Source organism: Salvia splendens, chromosome 13 (assembly GCF_004379255.2).
Source record: "Salvia splendens isolate huo1 chromosome 13, SspV2, whole genome shotgun sequence".
Classification (NCBI taxonomy): Eukaryota; Viridiplantae; Streptophyta; class Magnoliopsida; order Lamiales; family Lamiaceae; genus Salvia; species Salvia splendens.
In genome coordinates, this window is record NC_056044.1 from 23,696,423 (window position 1) to 23,716,445 (window position 20,023).

General features: G+C 37.8%; 1 long non-coding RNA gene across 1 annotated transcript; it reads left to right on the forward strand.

The window, feature by feature from the left end:
* The first annotated feature begins 2,578 nt into the window (after positions 1–2,578).
* LOC121761650 lies at positions 2,579–4,707 on the forward strand. The gene is made up of 3 exons (XR_006042061.1): positions 2,579–2,774; positions 4,067–4,129; positions 4,654–4,707. It is a non-coding gene; the product is annotated as an uncharacterized LOC121761650 (long non-coding RNA).
* The last annotated feature ends 15,316 nt before the right edge of the window (positions 4,708–20,023 follow it).

Sequence of the window (20,023 nt, forward strand, 5' to 3'; positions counted from 1 at the left end):
CGCATGAATTTCATTTTCTCGTTTTCCACTTGATCAAAATACTTTTGTTGAATTAAGAACTTAAATGACTCCTTTTGCAAGCTAATGTGTCATTACTTTCCCTCTTCTATGTCAAGGTTGTGCATCACTTCCAGTTTTGAGCTTGTTCCCTCATGTTTTCTGATAACCTCCAGTGACTACGGTCCTCCTTTACTCTTTCTGTATAAAAGTAATACTTTGACTCTCTGAATTCTTGCCACCAAACTCCTATACTCAGAGCTGCTTTATTTATAGCCTTCAGAATGAACATGCTTCCCTAAACTAGTCTCTTCAATGATAATATTCTTCAAAGATCATTAGTAGACCTTTAGTGTTTTCAAATGTGCTTGCTGACACTCATTAATTTATAAAGAGTAGTCACCTCTTCTTAATCCCACTATAATTATTCAATCATGCTTTGAGCTCTTTAGCAACTCCAAGTCTAAAGTAATTTGCTCTCTTCCCGAACTAGTTTGCTCTGGTTGTCTTCTCTACTAGTTAATTTCCGTGATTTGGTTATAAACCTTGTGAATTCATTAACGTGATATAGTATCACGATGTTGTTGACCCAAAAGGGTAGTTCCTTGTTATTCGTCTTTCACAAACCCACTTGAACCCAACCATTTTCAGTCTTACTATATTGGAGCAGCCATCTGGTGAGACCTTAAACCTTTAATTTGACCTTTGTGTTTTCAGACATACTTATTGACAAGCTCTTTGTTTTACATGAGTACTCTCATCTTCTGAATTCAAATATGATTGTTGTCTCTTGATTTGAGCTTTTCTGCAAACTCCATGTTAAAGCTGGCACATTGCTTCTCCCTTGGCTAGTTTCCTCTTGTTGCCCTCTTTATTAGTTAGTTTCCCTGAACTGCTTATAAACTCTAAAAATTTCGTTGATATGATCTTCTATCACAGTGTTGTCGAGCAAATTGCAATTGTTTGTTTTTCCTATTCTTTTCAAATCCATTTGCAACCAACCATCTCAGGTCTTCCTGTTATCATCTGAGGATACTTGAAACTTTTCTACTTCACTGTTTATTTTGATTATATTATTGGCAACCTATTATTGACATCTACATTCTATTCATCATACCCTCACTTTCATAATTTATTCCATCTGACAAGCTCTTCCCACAATAAAATTCCCAAGCTCTATGGATATAGCTCAACCCCTTTGAAGTTGCATCTTTTCTTTTCTGGGAGTAAGCATAATGAGCCCAATTGAGCTTAGTTTTTGCACTTCATGAAAACCTTTGTTGCAAGCTACTGGTGAAAGTTTGTGGTGAACCAAACACTCACATAATTGAAATAATTATAATTCATGGTTACCTTGGAGCCTACCCAAAGCAAAAATGATTCGAATATTTCTCTTGGAATCCCAAATTCAGTTCCTATCAAAGGAATAGCCAGACCGGCAAAATTCCTACGCCGATGAGCGTCGAACGGATTTGAAATTTAACATCGGGGATAAGGTCTTTTTGAAAGTATCCCATTCCAAAGGAATAACCAGATTTGGACTCAAAGGTAAGCTGAAACCACGATTCATTGGACCCTATGAAATTCTAGAGGAAGTGGGCCCAGTAGCATATCGCTTGGCATTACCACCCAACTTTGGGAACGTACACAACGTATTCCACGTCTTCCAACTTCGAAGGTACGTGTTCGACCCAAAACATGTGATTCGCCACGAAGAAATCGCTCTAGAGCCTAACCTGAGTTACGAAGAAAAGATAGTAGAAATACCTGATCGAAAGGTGCAGCAGCTTCGGAACAAGTCGATTACTACAGTGAAGGTTTTGTTGAAAAAACCACGGACATGAAGAGACAACATGGGAGATAGAAGACAAAACGAAGGAGAAATATCCCAAGCTTTTTATCTAAATACTCCCTAAATTTCGGGAAGAAATTTCTTTTAAGGGGGGTCGAATGTAACAACCCGAACTTTCGTACCTTATTATTATTATTAGCCTAAAGATAAATAATAAGTGATCGTTGTAGTATTCGAAATCTGCCATTTTCATGTATAATAAATGATCTTGGAAATATAAAAAAATCTTTGCTTCGTTCTCGAACGAATTTTTTTTTCAAAAAAAAAATAAATAAATAAATAAAAAGTAACACCAAATAAAAATTTATAATGTCCGGCATATCTCCGAAGTCCGCTAAATTACTATTATACAAATTTATCGGATCCTTATCTATTACAATTAGAGAAAGGTTCACACAGCCCGTTCAACAGTCGTGCTCGCACTCCAAGAAAGTCCGGTACATCATCAGGGAAGACTATGGATGTTATTTATTTTCCTACACCAAAGCCACGAGCTTAAACTGGGTTTTTCCTATACCAAATTAAATAAATAGGTAATTAAATATACAAATAATAAAATTTAATAAATAAATAAAAAAAAATATATATATAAAAAAATGGGAGAGAGGGCAGATACATAGAATCGTTTTTTTGACACAACATTAAATGTTGCATTTAATTAGTGTATGCAAATCATATCTTCCTCTGACATATTTGAGATAAGAATATGTGCAACTTGCTCCACCAACTTGCTATACCGTGGCTTTCACTTGCCAAAAGGAGAAGCTTACATATACATATATATCTTAGCCTTTCCTTTTCAACACTCCTCACTCTGGAGAAAAATCACACACACGCCTAACACTAAGAATCTGGGGATAAGAAGTACGAGGGAAGGAATGAAATTTTCGCAATACTAAGGCCCACAACTAACACTCACATCAAGGTATACTCCATTTCCAATCTCTCTTTTATCGAACCATACCTAAGCATATCACTTTGTTGCATTAACCGAATCCAAAACTAAATCTATAATTTATGCTTGAAACACCCTGTTCTGCCAAATGTTATGTGAAATAATATTTGTGAAACGTCTACAACTATTCTTGACATTGTTAGAGATTATAGGAGTAAGTCCGGCAGCAAAAGAAAACAACTCAATCAACAAGCAAACCTAATTCGAACAATCTCTCATCAATTAATAACGAACACCCACCGCGAAAGAAATTAATTTGTAAAAGGGAATTACCTTGTGGGGTGATTCGGGTTGGTTTCGGGGCAGTGCGGTGTCGTTTCGGAGCTGTTCGGGGCGAGTTCGGACAACTGCGCGAACCGGCGGAGAAGCCGACAGCGATGGCGACGGCTCTGTGCATTGACGGCAGCGGTGGCTGGGCGCTGCTGACTGCGGCGATGGCTGGACGCTGCTGACGGCGGCGGTGACTGGGCGAGTTTGGAGGAGCGACGGAGACGTATCCGCGGCGACGGCGTGAGCATAGCCGAGAGAGAGAGAGAAGGGGGGAAGAGAGAAGAGAGAGAGAATAGGGAGGAGACGTCGGCGGACGGCGGCACCGGAGGCAGAGGCGGCGCCGGTGGGATGGCTGGTCGACGGAAATTCTGATATGGGAGAGATTTTTCCCTATTTGTGCAATTTGGGGAAGAATTGAAATAAAGAAGGTGAAGGAGGGAGAAACACGATGGATGAAGGGGAGTATATTTTGAGGGGATGACTTTTAATTGGGCCCTTCTAATTAATTAAAGGGAATCGGGCCTAGAATTGAGTTGAGGGAATAAATGGGCTGCCTCATTTAATTGTTGAATTGGACCATGAGGTCATTTTATTTAATTAAGTTTTGGGCCGAGAGATTTTTGTTGGAGTGGAATTAACTTAAGGATTTGAACTTGGAGCTTAATAAATTAATTCCCGAATAAAGTATTAAATTTCCAAAGATGGAAGATGTTAAAGTTGGAGATGCCAAGGGTCGACCGGCATCGCCCCGCGACGCCTAGGGCGGCCGCTAAGGAAATAGAAAGAAAGAGGGAGACGACGTTCTCAAGTCACAGAAATAATTAAGTTTAATAAAGAAGTGCTATTAATTAAATTTCCCAATTTAATTAATATGCAAGTTTCTAAAATTTTCTAACGGTGAACAAATGATCAAAGAAATAAAGTAGGGGCATGCATTCCTAAAAGTATGTGAATTTCTCGAGTCTTATTAGTACGTTGTTTGTTTTCAAAAGGCTATCTCCGCGAGTTAAGGGCGGAGTCACGAAAATTCAAGTTAAAGAAACTAAACGATCAAGGTGAGCTTTCTTATACGAAAAATACAAATTGTATTTTGTGATAATACGAACACATGTTCGTGATTTTTTTTAAGATGTTTTCTTGCCATAAATGTTTTGTGTATGATGCCTATCTGTTTGGCTAAGGCCAAGTGACTTATGAATGATGATATATGTGAATCGATTCGATTTTAAGTCCTGGTAGGGTGGTGTCCCTACTGGGAACCTCTGACCGTGAACGGCAGAGAAGGTGACCGAGGAAGGTGGCCACCTTCCCGGCACATGGAATCCTCTGACATGATGGGCAGAGAAGGTGACCGGGCGAGAACACCATCTCGACGGCACAATGTGAGCAGATATGGCTAAGTACAGGAAAAAGGGCCCAATATGAATATTTTTAGTAAGCTCGGGCCTTTTCAATAAACACCCCCGAGTGTTACTGTGATGATGGCTTGACAATATTTTCAAATGTATACTTGTATTTTCGGCAATGTGTTCACTGAGTACTTTTGTACTCAGCCCTGCATATATTTCTAAATGTGCAGGTTGAGCAGCGAAGTGGTGGGGGAAGTGCTATTGAGACAAGGCATTTAATTCGGTCAGATTTTGACTCTCGGAGGTTCATGTCTTCATACATGGAACCGCGTTCATTTGCTTTCGTTGTGCATCTTAAAAGACTCAAGTCTATTTTGTTCAAAACTCTGATTTTATTTCGAGCTTTTTCCCATTTGTTTGGAGCTATGGTCGAGTTGTGTTGCTTTTCCCCTTTCTTCCCCGCTTCTTTAAATCCTCCCCTAGTCGCGATCAACCGTGTTTTCTATCCTTAGAAAATGCGGTCGTGACATAACTAATATAAAATGCTTTCGGCATGAGCCCATTGAGTACAACAAGTACTCAGCCCTGCATATTAATTTTCTTATGTGCAGGTTGAGCGGGATGTTGCGGAGGATGTTGAGTTGGCCTTAGGATACGTTGTGTCTTCATACATAGGCGTTATCCTTGACTCTCTTTAAACCTTATTTCCGCTGCTATGTTTTTTTCTGAACTATGTTTCACTACTTTAATCTTTTCCGTACTATGTTTGAGTATGTTTTGGTTGTGTCAGGCTTGAAACGAGTATTTACAATGTTACTTGAAAATGATGTCTCCCGCTCTTTAAACTAAATGTTTTCTTAGGAGTTGATTGAGTTTTAATATTTATTTTCTCCGCTTCTTCTTTTAAAAATAGTTGTCATAAGTCGTTTCTAATTAATAGTAAACTTATAACATTAAACTTCTTTAAACTAAAATATTTTCTTCCTTTAAGCTAATTGAGTTTTCATAAACTGTCATCCTTGTATGTTGTCGTTATTGTTGGTCACGATCGCCACGTTTGTAGTACCCCTAGTATGGGCGGTCGTGACAGAGTGGTATCAGAGCTTCGTTCTTTCGCTCTGGTCCGAGAGTCTTCTTTTACCTTAAGTCTAGATTAGTGAACCCTTATTGACTAGAAGTGTCACGAAGGCTCAAAATCCAAAGCATCACGCTCAACCAAGGAAAGTGAGGTATGTTTTAAGTTGTTGATGAAATGTGTGAACGTTGTATAAAATTGACGATATGATGGGGATGTTTTGGGTAAAAGAATGCATGAGCATGTAATTACGTGATGATGTGATGTTATTTTCATGATTGAAATTCGAGAATAAATGATATGATGACATACATATGTTGAATGTGAGCATGATGATTTAAACGCGTGTATTATGGGTGAAAACAATATTGTGATAGTGTGAACATGTGGAATATGAGCATGAATTGAGAAGATGATTTAAGCACGTGTTATATGTTTGAATGTGATATTGTTATGGTATGATTATGTGAGACATGAGCAAGATTGGCCTGATGACTTAAGTATGTGCTATGTGTGTGAAAGTGTTATGACGTAAGCATGTGATTATGGGAAGATGGCGTGTTTTACATGAAAGATGGAAATTAATGAGATGTTTTGAGAATGTTGAAATTTTTTTGAGAAAAGATGAGTAATCTAAAAATATTGTTTCAAACATATATGTGAAGTGCATGAGTGTTTTGTTTGGAATGCAAATGTGTTATGAGTTTTCCAATATTAATGACTAGTTGTTCTAGTGGGAAAAATATTTATATTGTGGAAAGTTGTTGGAACTTTTTGAAAAAAAAAATATCTTTGAACTTTAAATGAAAATATGTTAGTTCTTTCTTTTGAGAAAATTAATTGATCAATGGAAAATGTTGTGTTTATGAATTGTTCAAAAAAAATAAAAATAAAAAAATTGAGTTTCGACAAAAAAAAATTTACTTCGTTTGGAAAATTGAGCTGTGGATGTGTGATGTTATGTATGTTATGAGGTGCGAGGTATGATGTGTTATTCTATGGAATGTTTTATACGAATGATGAAAGTTGATGCGAAATTACGATTTAGTTTGAGTCAAAACTTTTACTTTAAAAGTGAGATGTAGAAAATTTTTAGGAAAGTGTGAAAGTGTAAAGAAATTTTGTTTCAAAAGTTTTGAATATAATGTGAAGTTCGAAAGTGTTTTGCTATGGGATGTGAAAATGTGGTGTGTTTATCTTGAGGTATGAATGACGTAAATTGAAGTAGATGATGATCTATGAGATGATGAATTGCGTTGTGAACTTAGAGTACCTAAAATATAAGCCTAGTTGACCGCGTAAATCGTAGTTCTAAGTTGAAAACTTAACTATTGCTTCTCTGAGCAATGAAACGTACGAGAATATGAAAGTTGAGGCAAACCCTTAAGTCAAGGTGCGAGACAAGAACAGCTGAAGCTAAGTGATATTTTCATGCAACGGCGAGCGATCATACTCGCGATTAAATTAGTATAGTGTAATCTTGCGTAAGTGACAACACGATGGAGATCATCTTCATACCCTGCTAAGGAGCACGAGGATGATAACAATGTCCTACGAGGATAGTCATTATGAAATGCAAAGAATTTTATGAAGATATGAATTCCGACTATCATTATTAGTGGCGATGACACGAAGAATCCCAGCGTGGAATCCACGGTTCTTAGAGCGATGTTACCAGTCTTGGCCTGCGAAAGATGAACGAGGGAGTGCGACTTTAATAGCTAGAACAAATTATTTTAATCAACAGCTCTTACTTGGATTCTAAGAAGTTATTTTTCAGGATCTTTCAAATAACCGTGGACCCTTGTCTACTTGACAGCTTGTTTCGTTCACCCCTTGCTAGTGATGCATATTATTTCTTTTCCTCCATTGAGTCTTAACTCACTTTCAGTTCTTGGAAAGTGGTGTTGCCTTCATAAATTCGGACACTTGGATTGATTGTAGTCTTCTTTGATCTATTATTTATACAACAATATTTTGACTTTGTGAGCCTTTGCTATTGAACTTCATTCCTAAGACTGCTTGCAGTTATGTCCTTCAATACGATCACGTTTCGCAGACATATTTTCTGTGGGATATTTCTCATGGAACTTTTGTTCAACTTTTCATTTGGTCACTATGTCTGTGTCAAGTTCTTTCTTACAGAGTGAAATTCTTTTGGTTCAGTTCCACTATATGTATCCTTTCCATAATAGGACCTTTCTTTCTACAAAACGAAGTTAAGGCCTACATTTTGTACCTTGCCTTAACAAACTTAATACACTTGATTTTTTTTTCAAAAGCCCCTTTGACTTTGGTTGTCTTTCACAAACTTATGAACCCATGAATCTATCATTCCATATTAAGATTTTCGTTGAACCATGATCTGTACTGCTGTAACATCCCAAATTTTTGACTCTTTTTATATGTTATTTGAAATTTCGATTATGAAACTTTTATTTTTATGTGATTAAGTGAATTGCGTGAAATCATTGTCGTGAGTGATGTGGAATGAAGTGCTTGAGATTTTATATTTTCCAATGTGGGGAAATAAATAATAGGATCATGCATCTATATTTATTTTTTTTTCGAGCCAAGCTATTGGAATTTTCGCTCCTTTCTAATTATTGAAATAGAATTTCATTACTTGGATTTAATTAATTGTTTTGGGCTATTTATCCACATTAAATCCAAACCAAATAATCCCTAAATTTGTACTATATGAAATTCGAACTCTAGCCTATTATCCTTGGGAGTTTCGAAAATCCCTATTTAAAAGAGGAGGATGAATTATTTTCCTTGATTTAATTGGTGCCTTGTTGACTCCTTTCTTTTGAATTAAATCCAATTAAATCATGTCATATTTTATTTCTTCACCCAAAATAAATTGAGAATTGAAATATTTCCTTGGCCATTTAAGCCTAATAATTTTCGGCCCCTTCACTAAATTTTGGAGGATAATTTATTTGTTTCCTATTTTGTGGAATCCCTTTTATTCAATTAAATACCATCCTAATACCTATGTCTAATTATTGGGGATGTGAATATTTCCTTTTGTTCCTCATCTATGCCACACGCCCCTATACCTTTTTTTCCTTGTGGGAATTTATTTAATCGTTACCTATTTTATGGGAGTCTTGTTCCTATAAAGAGATTACCAAATTTAAATCATATTCTGCTTAATTGAGGATTTAAATAATTTCCTTGTGCATTATCTCTCAAATTTTCGTCCCTTGCACCATTCTTTCCTACTTGGATATTCAATTTATTTGTTCCCTTGTTTGTGGAATATCCATTGTTTTATTTCCTAAATTGTGGATTTATTTCTCTCCAAGTAAATATCAAATAATTCCTTATGAATTTACAGCCATAATTTTCGAAAATTTGGCTTCTTTTAATTGTGGGATATTGATTTATTAGCCTATATTTTATTCCTCCACAATTAATTAATTATTTCACATATGGACTTAACCCTAGACTATAAATACCACCTAAACAAACCCTAGCCCCCATTCTCCCTCACAAAAAAATCGTCCACCTCCCTCCCTCCCTCACTCCACACGTTTTTCCCCCTCCCTCTCTACAATCTCTCCAAAAATCCTCTATCCAATTCTTGTTCTTGCATCCGTTGAAGTTTATTTTCAAGAGTCTCCGACGAATCGCACCGTTTCTTGTTTCTACCGATTCATTTTTGTCAAAGAAGGTATATTTGCTTCACTTTCCCTCATTCTTTTCGTTTGAACCATGTTCTTGAATCCTACATGCATGTAGTGGGTGTAGGAATCATAGATCGCAAAATTTATCGGTGGGAATTTGTGTTTTGTACGAGATGAGTTATGAATATGCGTTTGTGAATGAATATGTGTAAAGTTGAATGATTGGTTGGTGAATGATGTGTGATATTATGAGAACATGTTTATGAGAACCTTTTAAAGCATGATTGTGTGTGAGAAGCATGAAAAATTGTGTTTGGATGATTGAAGAAGAAACCCTAAACTCGAAATTTTGAAACCTGGAATCTGTGGTGTTCGGACAGTGATTTCCAACGTGTATTTGATTGACCAAACGACCTTATTTTGATGTGAAAATTTTACTGAGTAACTTTCAAGGTGTTTTCTGTTTCCCGTGTGAATTTCAGCCCTTTTTGTCCAAAAATGGATTTTTAATAAATGTTTGAAGTTGACTGCGCAATTCTGCCAGAAACTTGTGTTCTCGCCCAGAAGGTTTCGTATTCTTTTTGACCGACCAAATGACCTCCGTTTGATGTGATTCTGGAACTAAATGTACATTTGAAGTGTCTTATGAGTCGTGTAAAAATTTCAGCCTCATTAGACATCGGATGAATTTATGGTGAGTTTTTCAAATGAACTGCGCAATACTGCCAGAATTTTTATGTCCCGACCAGAGAGTCTAATTATTGATTTGACTGACTAAACGACGTGATTTCAGTGTGAAAAATTTGTCTGGATGAACTTGAATGTGTCTTCCGGGTTGTGACCAAAATTTAGGTTCTTATGAGGTCGGGTGAATTTATAGTGATTTTTACAACACTGTCGCGTAGTTCTGCCAGTTTTCTGCCTTGATAAAATGACACTTATTTCCAAGTTTAAAAGTATTATATGATGCATGTAAGTCCAAGGAACGTGTTTAACGATGTGATCACGTGTGATACGTTGAATTATATTGTGGTGTATTTTTCCACCTTTGGACGAATGTTGGGTTGGGTAAATTGAGAATAACAATGAGAGAGAAACGATAAGACATGCATAGTAATATGATTTTGTGGAAGGCTAACTTGTGTTGTCGTTGACAAGGGTGATTGTGTTTTCGTGAACTCGAGGAACGAGAGTTTCCATAAGTTGGATTGTGAATTGTTAAGCGAACGAGGTGGGCTTTCTTTTTTTCAAACCTCTTTACTTTCCGAAAATACTATACGGTGTTATAAGGGTGGTTTAACTGTTATGTCATGCCATGTTTTTGTTGTGAGAATGTTGCCTGATGCCTAGTTCGTCTGAGCTTGCTCCGTTAGGCTATAGGGCTATGTTGTGAAACGAATTCGGGTCTGAGTAGGGCCGTAAACCCTATCAGGCTGTGTACACTGGTGGGATCGTGCTAGTCGGCCGGTCTCGTGGGCGAATAGTGTGGCCACACTTTCGTCGCACTGTGATATGATGATTGTGATTGATGGAATGATGTGAAAAGTGGGGAGATAAATTGTCTGGCCAGACTTGAAATATTTTTGTGCTCTCGTGATATTTCTTTACATATAAAACTCGAGATCTTTGGTATGGATGACATAACTAATATAAACTGTTTTTGGCATAAGCCCATTGAGTACAACAAGTACTCAGCCCTGCTTATTATCTTTCTTATGTACAGGTTGAGCAGGATGTTGCGGAGGATGTTGAGTTGGCCTAAGAACCTAGGATGCGTTGTGTCTTCATACATAGGCGTTATCCTTGACTCTCTTTAATCCTTTTTCCGCTGCTTTATTATTAACTATGTCTCAAGACTTTAAATCGTTTCCGTATTGTGTTTGAACATGTATGGTTGTGTTAGGTTTTAACCAAGTAATTACGTTGTCTTTGAAAATGGTGTTTTCCGTTAATTAAATTAAATGTTTTACTTTAGAAGTTAATTGGGTTTCTTAAAGTTTATTTTCTCCGCTGCTTCTTTTAAAAGTATTTATCATGAGTCATTTCTAATTAATAGTACAATTTTAACCTTAAACTTTTTTTAAACAAAAATGTTTTTTTTTCTGCCTTTAAGTTAATTAAGTTTTCTTTTAAAAAACGTTGTCCATGCATGTTGGTCACGATCGCCGCGTTTGTAGTAACCCTAGTATGGGCTTTGTGACAACTGCTTTGTGACAACTGCCTACATTTCTCAATCCTTACGCAACTAATCCTTTTTATCCTCAACTCTTTAAGTAATTATCCATTGATGTGTGGACCTTCCAAATTTGGTCGAACAACTGAATTATCTTTTGGTAGCCTACTATGAGAATTGACATTTATTTGATTTCATCCCATATTCATAACCTATCTTATGTTCTTTCAAGCTCCGTGGGGATGATCATAACCAATTGTTATATTTCAAAATCGGTTCATATCCAAGTTAAGACAGTTTGACTAAAGTTTGTGTTAGGAGAGTTAAGAGTAGTAGCTCGACTTTTACACGTCATGCCTTGGAGAGCGTTGACATAATTTTGGGAATGGATTGGCTTGCCCAGAACCACGTGACGATTCACTGTAAAGGGAGACAGATTTCTTTTCGAACCCCGGGCAAAGAGCCGACCATCTTATATGTGATCTCCATGAACCGACGAACCTCTATAATCTCTGCTTTGCAAGCAACCACCATGATCAGAAAAGGGCGTCCGACGTATCTTGTGTACTTGAATGGAGATGAGAAGAAGGACTTGAAAGTGGAAGACGTAGCAGTAGTACGAGACTTTCCTGATGTGTTCCCTGAAACCTTACCTGGACCGCCGCTCGACAGACAAGTAGAGTTTACCATCGACTTAGAACCCGGATCTGCGCCAGTATCGAAAGTACCATACCGAATGGCCCCTAAAGAGTTGGCTAAATTGATGATTCAGTTGCAAGAACTGCTAGATTTGGGATTTATTCGGCCTAGTGTATCACTGTGGGGTGCGCCAGTGTTGTTCGTAAAGAAAAATGATGGCACGATGAGGATATGCATCGACTATCGTGAGCTCAACAGGATGACCTTGAAGAATAAGTACCCACTACCGAGGATTGATGATTTGTTTGACCAACTTCGAGGAGCGGGCGTATTTTCGAAAATGGACTTGAGGTCGGGATATCATCAACTAAAGGTCCGACGAGAGGATGTGCCTAAGACTGCTTTTCGCACTCGTTATGGCCATTATGAATTCGTCGTGATGCCATTTGGGCTGACCAACGCCCCGGCAGTCTTTATGGACTTGATGAACCGAGTCTTCCACGAGTATCTCTACAAGTTCGTGTTAGTCTTCATCGACAATGTTTTAGTATACTCGAAGAACAAGGAGGAACATGGATGGCATCTACAAACAGTGTTGGAAACGTTGCGAAAGGAGAAGCTTTATGCCAAGTTTAGTAAGTTTGAGTTTTGGTTGACTCGAGTGAACTTTCTTGGTCATATTGTGACGGCAAATGGAATTCAAGTAGACCCAGCAAAGGTGGAGGCCGTGCAGAATTGGAAATCGCCGAAAACGCCGAGTGAAATCCGCAGTTTCTTGGGATTGGTGGGATACTATTGACAATTCATTGAAGGATTCTCTAAGATTGCGAGACCGATGACGCAACTGTTAAAGAAAGGAATCAAGGTGGTTTGGACGCCAGAGTACGAGGCGAGTTTCCAACTGTTGAAAGAGAAATTGACTACAGCACCAGTCCTAGCGGTACCAGAACCCGACAAAGACTTCGCCGTCTATACTGACGCGTCGAAAGTAGGACTAGGATGCGTGTTGATGCAGGATGGGAAGGTGATAGCATATGAATTTTCCGACTCATGATTTGGAGTTAGCAGCCGTAGTGCACGCGCTAAAAATTTGGAGACACCATCTCTATAGAGTGAGATGTGAGATTTGTACGGATCATAAGAGTCTCAAGAACTTCTTTGAGCAGAAGGAGCTAACCATGCGACAACGACGTTGGTTAGAGATTGTGAAAGATTATGATTGTGGTATTCACTATCACCCGGGCAAGGTGAACGTAGTAGCCGATGCTTTGAGTAGGAAGAACCAATCTCAACTGGCTTATTTCCTAACGCAAGAGGAAGTGTTGATTCATGAATTCGACAAGATGAGATTGGAAATAGTGAAAGCGCCCGAGACAGAAGAAGCGAGATTGGCGACGCTAGTGATTGAGCCAGATTTGAGAACCAAGCTCATAGAAGCCCAACGACGTGATGAGAAGTTGGAATAATTACGTGCGAAGGTGAGAGCCGAGAAGCTTGATCATTACCTTGAGGAGGCGGATAATGCCTTGACGTACGATGGACGATTGTGTGTGCCGAGCGATGAGGCGCTAAAAGATAAGATTTTGAGTGAAACACACGACAAGCCTTACACTGCTCACCTTGGAAGCACGAAGATGTATCGAGATTTGAAGCAACGTTTTTTTGTGGAGTGGAATGAAAAGAGACGTGCGTCATATGTTGAACGACGTCTAGCATGCCAATAAGTGAAGGCCTTACACCAACGGCCATATGGGAAGTTGCAACCACTCGAAATTCCCGAATGGAAGTGGGAGCATGTAGCTATGGATTTCGTGACGGGTTTGCCAAAGTTACAGAAGGGCAACACTTGCGCGGACAAGTTAGCAAAGCTCTATGTGAATGAGATTGTGCGTTTGCATGGGGTGCCAAAGACCATTGTGTCCGACCGTGATACGAAGTTCACATCATAGTTTTGGATGAGTTTGCAACGAGAATTGGGCACACAACTGAACTTCAGCACTGCTTATCACCCGCAATCGGACGGGCAGTCAGAGAGGATGATTCAAACGCTCGAGGATATGTTGCGAGCCGTTGTCTTAGATCATGGGAAAAGTTGGGAAACTATTCTACCGTTGGTTGAATTCGCCTACAACAATAGCTACCAAGCGACGATCGATATGGCTCCGTATGAAGCCTTGTATGGCAGGAAGTGTCAATCCCCACTGTATTGGGATGAAGTTGGCTAGAGGAAGATGTTAGGACCCGACGCTATAAAGGAAATAACCGAAATTGTGCATCAAATCCGCGCAAGGATCAAGGAAGCTCAAGATAGGCAGAAGTCGTATGCTGACGTCCGTCGAACGGAAATCAAATTCGACGTTGGTGACAAAGTGTTCTTGAAAGTATCCCCGACGAAAGGAGTTGTGAGGTTTGGAGTGAAAGGTAAGCTGAAACCGCGTTTTATAGGACCGTACGAGATTATCGATGAAGTAGGTCATAAGGCTTACCGCTTGGCGTTACCTCCCAGTTTTGGGAATGTGCACAACGTGTTCTATATGTCGCAGTTGCGCAAGTATGTGTTTGACCCCAAGCATGTGATTCATCAAGAGGAAGTGATCCTAACCCCCGACATGAGCTACGAGGAAAGGCCAGAGGCAATCCTAGATCGGAAGGTACAAGAGTTGCGAAACAACTCGATAGCGTCCGTGAAGGTATTGTCGAAACACCATGGTCCCGAGGAAGCCACGTGGGAGTTAGAAGATAGAATGAAAGAAAAGTTCCCCGAGTTGTTTATGTGAGACGATCAAATTTCGGGACGAAATTTCTGTTAAGAGGGGAAGGATGTAACACCCCAAAATTTTTTGCGACTTTTATTTTAATATGGATGTCAAATAAAAATTTCTTTTATGAAATGTATTTGTTTCTATGTGATCGAGTTGGTTATGTGAAATAAATTGGCACGAGTGATGTGGAACGCAGTGTTATATACATTTTCTAATGTGGGGAATTAAATAAATGATATCATGCATTTTTGCTCTAGCCAAATTATTGAAAATTGTCAATCCCTTCAATTATTGGAAATTATATTCTCTTTCTTGGATTTAATTAATTGCTTTGGAATATTTATCCAAATTAAATTCAAACCAAATTGTCCCTATGTTATTCTACATGATTTTCGACCAGTTGTCCATCCCTTAATTTTTGAAATTCTCCTATTAATTAGGAGAAGGAATTGTTTTGTAGATTTAATTGGTACTTTGTTTATTTCCTTGAATTAAAATCCAATTAAATCTTATCATATCTTGCCATTTCTTTCCTTAGCCTATTTAAATTAGGATTTAAATTATTTCCTTGTGGAAATAATCATAATTTTTGACCCCTCCCTATATTTTAAAGGGATTAATATTTTGTTCCTATTTTGTGAGATTCTTTCTCTCCAAATAAAATTGATTTGAACCATATCTCTAATTAATTAGTAAAAAAAAATCCCACAACCCCTTTCCTCTCAAAAGTACACGCCTACTCCTTAATTCCTATTCTCCTTCAACAATTTTTAATTATTTTTTTTGTGGAGGAATAAATCCTTGATTATAAATAAATAAATAAAACTAACCCTAATCTCTCCAACAATTAACACGCCTCTTCCATCCTCCCCCACACATTTTTCCTCCCTCTCTTCACCCTCTCCAAAGTTCCTCCCAATCCTTGTTCTTGCATCCATTGGAGTTTGATTGTCAAGAGTTCCCGACGAATCGCATCAATCCTTGCTTCTACCGTTTGGTTTTCGATTCAAGAAGGTATAATTGAATCTTTTCCTCATCTTCTACATTGAAACCTTGTTCTTGATTCCTTCATGCATATAGTGAGTTTAAGAATCTTAGATCACATAATTAATCGATGGGAATTTGTGTTTGTATGAGAACATTGGTGAATATGCGATTTTGAATGAATATGTGTGAAGTTTGATTGAATCATTGGTGAATGATGTGAGATTATATGTGAACATGATTGTGAGAACCTTTTAAGCACGATTGTGCGTTGTAAGCATGAAAAATTGTATTTGGATGAATGAGGAAGAAACCCTAATTTCGAAATTGTAAAGCCTGAAAACTGTGGTGTTCGAACAGTGGGTTCCGACGTGTTTTTGACCCAACAAACGACCGAATTTTGGCATGAATATTTTCCTGAGTAAACTTCAAGGTGTTTTCTGTGTTCTGTATGAATTTCAGCCCTTTTTGTCGAAAAGTGGATTTTTAATAAATGTTTGAAGTTGACTGCGCAATTCTGCCAGAAACTTGTGTTCTCGCCCAGAAAAGGTTCGTATTCTGTTTGACCGACCAAATGACCTCCGTTTGATGTGATTCTTAAACTAAATGAACATTTGAAGTGTCTTCCGAGTCTTTTAAAAAGGTCAGCCTCATTGGACATCGGATGAATTTATGGTGAATTTTTCAAATGAACTGCCCAATGCTGCCAGAATTTTTATGTTCCGACCAGAGAGTTGTATAAATGTTTTGACTGACCAAATGCCATGATTTGACTGTGAAACTTTAACTGAATGAACTTGAATGTGTCTACTGTGTTGTGACCAAACTTTAGCTTCATACGAGGTCGGATGAAGTTTTGGTGATTTTTACAAACCAACCGCACAGTTCTACCAGTTTTTTTGTTATGTGAAAATATCACTTGTAGCTAAGTTTGATGAACTATATGATGCATGTATGATTTGGGAAAGTATCCTATGACGTGATTATGTGTGACACGATGAGAAATATTATGGCATGTTTTTCCTTATGTCGATGAATGATGGGATGGGTAATTTAAGGGAAACGATAAAAAGGAACAATATGACATGCATGATAACATAAGTTTATGGAAAGCTGATTGTGTTGTCGTTGGCAAGGGTGATTGAGTTTACGTGAGCTCGAGGAACGAGAGTTGCATAAGTTGGAATTGTGTTGTTAAGCAATCGATGTGGGCTTTCTTTTTCAAATTTCTTTATTTTCCGAAAATTCGATGTGGTGTTATAAGGGTGGTTCAACTTGTTATGTCATGCCAAGTTATTTTTGTTTGTGAGATTGTTGTCTGATGCCTAGTTCGTCTGAGCTTGCTCCGTTAGGCTATATGGTTGTATTGTGAAATGAATTCGGGTCTAAGTAGGGCCGCAAACCCTATCAGGCTGTGTACACTGGTGGGATCGTGAGCCGTCCTTGCTAGTCGGCCGGTCTCGTGGGCGAATAGTGTGGCCACACTTTCGTCGCACTGTGATATGATGATTGTGATTGATGGATTGATGAGAAAAGTGGGGAGATAAATTGTCTGGCCAGACTTTGAAATATTTTTGTGTTCTCGTGATATTTCTTACTACATATAAAACTCGAGATCACTGGTATGGATGACATAACTAATATAAAATGCTTTCGGCATGAGCTCATTGAGTACAACAAGTACTCAGCCCTGCATATTAATTTTCTTATGTGCAGGTTGAGCGGGATGTTGCGGAGGATGTTGAGTTGGCCTTAGGATACGTTTTGTCTTCATACATAGGCGTTATCCTTGACTCTCTTTAAACCTTATTTCCGCTGCTATGTTTTTTTCTGAACTATGTTTCACTACTTTAATTTTTTCCGTACTATGTTTGAGTATGTTTTGGTTGTGTCAGGCTTGAAACGAGTATTTACAATGTTACTTGAAAATGATGTCTCTCGCTCTTTAAACTAAATGTTTTCTTAGGAGTTGATTGAGTTTTAATATTTATTTTCTCCGCTTCTTCTTTTAAAAATAGCTGTCATAAGTCGTTTCTAATTAATAGTAAACTTATAAAATTAAACTTCTTTAAACTAAAATATTTTCTTCCTTTAAGCTAATTGAGTTTTCGTAAACTGTCATCCTTGTATGTTGTCGTTATTGTTGGTCACGATCGCCACGTTTGTAGTACCCCTAGTATGGGCGGTCGGGACAAAAATTATGCTATTTAATTAGCCTAGAAATTGATTGGTATCTACTTGGAGAGAAATATACTCACAAAATAGGTAAAAAGATATTGAGTATCCCATAAATAAGGTAACAAGACAATTCAAGAATCTCCAAGTAGGAAGGGAAGGAGGGGGATTGTAATATGGGGAGTAATCAAGGAAAAATATTTAAATCCTCAATGAATTAGGCATAGGAATTAATTTGATATTTATTTGGATAGAAGGGATCCCACAAAAAAGGAACAAAATATTAATTCCTTTAAAATCAAGGGGTGGATCGAAAATTAGGGATAATTTCCACAAGGAAATAATTTAAATCCTAATTCAAATAGGGTGAGGAAAGATTTGGCATGATATGATAAGATTTAATCGGATTTTAAATTTAATGAAAGGAAATAAACAAAGTACCAATTAAATCTACAAAATAATTCCGTCTCCTAATCAATATGAAAATTTCAAAATTTGCAAGGGATGGACAAGAGGTCGAAAATCATGTAGAATTACATAAGGACAATTTGGTTTGGATTTAATTTGGATAAATATCCTAAAACAATTAATTAAATCCAAGAGAGAAAATATTTTTTCCAATAAATAGGAGGGCAGAAAATTCCAATAAAATGGCTAGAATAATTATGCATGATCCCATTTAATTTTATTCACACATTGAAAAATAAATTACGTTATTCCACATAACTCACAACAACTAATTTCATATAATTAACTCCATTACATAGAAATCAAATTCCACAAATGAATTTTACCAATCAACATCCCCATTAATAAAAATAAGTCACAAATTTTCAGGGTGCTACATGAGTATGTAGCGCCGTTTCCAGAATTATGCCATGCAAGTGGTATAATTCACCAAACCACAACTCCATATTCTCCTCAGTCGAATGGTGTTGTTGAATGTAAATATCAAACACTTAAAGAGATGATGAATGCTCTGTTGATTAATTCAGGTTTACCCCATAACATGTTGGGGGTGGCTGTGTTAATAGTGAATTATATCTTGAACAAGATTCCATTAAAAAATAGGGATGTGACTCCCTATGAGTTGTGGAAAGGCAAGAAACCTTCGTATGCATACCTCAAAGTGGGGGTGCTTAGCGAAGGTAGAAGTGCCACCTCCGAAACAAGTTGCAATAGGTCCTAAAACAGTCGATTGTGTCTTTATTGGCCATGCACTTAATAGTAGTGCCTATCGTTTCCTAGTCCATAGGCCAGCTGTGTCTGGCGTGGCTCAAGGAACAATAATTGAGTCAAGAAATGATATATTCTTTGAAAACGTGTACCCTTGCAAGAAGTAGGAGGATAGTTCTAGTGAAAGAATGATGGATGAATCCACTGGTTCTAATCCTCAAAAAAGGACGAGGTCAAGTCCCAAGGATGTAGAACCAAGACGTGGTAAAAGAGTTAAAATTGCTAAAACATTTGGTCCCGACTTCTTAACTTTTATGTTGGATGACGAACCAAAGTCATTGGCAGAAGGGCTGTCTGGCCCAGATGCGTCATTCTGGCAAGAGCGATCAATAGTGACATTGAATCAATCATGAGAAATAACACATGGGTGTTAGTAGACTTGCCAGAAGGTTGTAAGACCTTAGGGTGCAAGTGGATCCTGAGAAGGAAATATAAAACTGATGGTACTATTGAAAAGTACAAAGCTCGCCTAGTTGTAAAAGGCTTTAAACAGCAAGAAGGATATGATTTCTTCGACACATATTCACCTGTTACGAGAATCACTTCCATTCGGGTGCTTCTTGGAATTGCTGTTTTGCACAGTCTTGAGATTCACCAAATGGATGTGAAAACTACATTTTTGAATGGTGAATTGGAGGAAGAAATTTATATGGACCAACCTGAAGGGTTTGTTGTACCTGGCCAAGAAAGAAAGGTATGCAAGCTAGTAAGGTCCCTATATGGATTAAAACAAGCACCTTTGCAATGACACTTGAATTTTGACAATGTGATGTTGTCCAATGGGTTCACTATCAATGAGTATGATAAGTGTGTTTACATTAAGAACACACATAATGGTTTTGTTATTGTGTGTCTTTATGTTGATGATATGTTGATAATGGGCAGCAATAGTGCCATTATTAACGAGACAAAAACTATGTT